Raw genomic sequence first — 1,464 nt, 5'->3', positions numbered from 1 at the left:
GGGGGGACACAGGGACCACAGTGCCTGGCCTGGACACTGCTGTGACATGCTACCAGCAGGGACACGTGTGCTCCGCGCCACGATGCAGATGTCAGGCAGGCACACACAGCCCACACACGGCTGACACACGTCGCAGAGACCCTCATAGACAAGCACATCACATACAAAGGTGGACAGCTATCGGCAGACGGGGACACGTACACGTCACACACAAAGACGCAGGGATGATAGGCTGCACTAAGAACGCACAGGCAGGCCGGCCCCCTGCACAGATGCACCCGGCCACGCAGGAACGTCAAATGCATCACAAAGACCCACACATGCCACAGACAAAGTAAAGCCCCAAATCCACAGACACACACGCCACAGACAAAGATCCACACAGACACCACGGTGACATGTCAAGGTACAAAGTCACGAACACAGACATTCCACAGACAAATGGGCAACAAAGAAGACCCATAGACACACGCATCACATACACAGATAAACACACACATGCACATCATACAAATACGCAGACATCACTTGCACGGAGACGTACACGTGACACACACTAACACAGACACAAGTATACCATGCACGAATATACACAGACACACAGCAGATACACAGAGAGACCCGCACATCACATATGCAACTACATACACACAACATGCACACATATATAGATACAGATACATCAAAGACACACACGTCTCACACAGACCCATTTCACTCACATGAATACACAGAGACACATGTCACACACCCAGATACACATGTACAAGCACAACTCACACATGGATATAGATGCACGGCACATTCAAAGACTATACAAAGCTACAAAAGTCACCTACAAAAAAACACATAAATATATTACACTGTTACATACATATTACATATACACAGTGACACACATTTTACATACAAGAAACACGCAGACACACACAACACAAGCACACACATTGAACACACACATACACACATTGCGTACCTCAACATACCTGGGCACACACATCACAGATGTACACAAATTTCACACAAGGTTACAAAGACACAGTACCCCACCGTGGTCACATATCACAGACACACAGGCATACAGAACACATACAAAGACACACAGACACACGCATCACAAATACCCACATTTCCTATGAGGTTACATAGCCATTACACAACATAGGCACTTGCCTCATACAAAAGATACATGATCATAGTTTATTTATTTATTTTATGAGCATTTACTGCGCGCCAGGCATTGTTCTCAGCGCTTTACACATATTACTTTTAAATCCTGACATCTGCCTCCGAGACAGGTTCTTTTATCATTCCCATCGTACAGATGAGGAAACAGGCACAGCGAGGAGCAGACATCTGCCCCAAGGCAGCCGGGAAGTGGCAGGTTGGGGACTGGAACTCGGTCCGTCAGGGACACAGACAAAACAGACAAGGACGCACACATCACGTGCCAGGCCGCCGCCG

This window comes from Neophocaena asiaeorientalis, unplaced genomic scaffold (genome assembly GCF_003031525.2).
Source record: "Neophocaena asiaeorientalis asiaeorientalis breed wild unplaced genomic scaffold, Neophocaena_asiaeorientalis_V1.1 scaffold629, whole genome shotgun sequence".
Classification (NCBI taxonomy): Eukaryota; Metazoa; Chordata; class Mammalia; order Artiodactyla; family Phocoenidae; genus Neophocaena; species Neophocaena asiaeorientalis.
Note: the sequence above shows the minus strand (reverse complement) of the source record.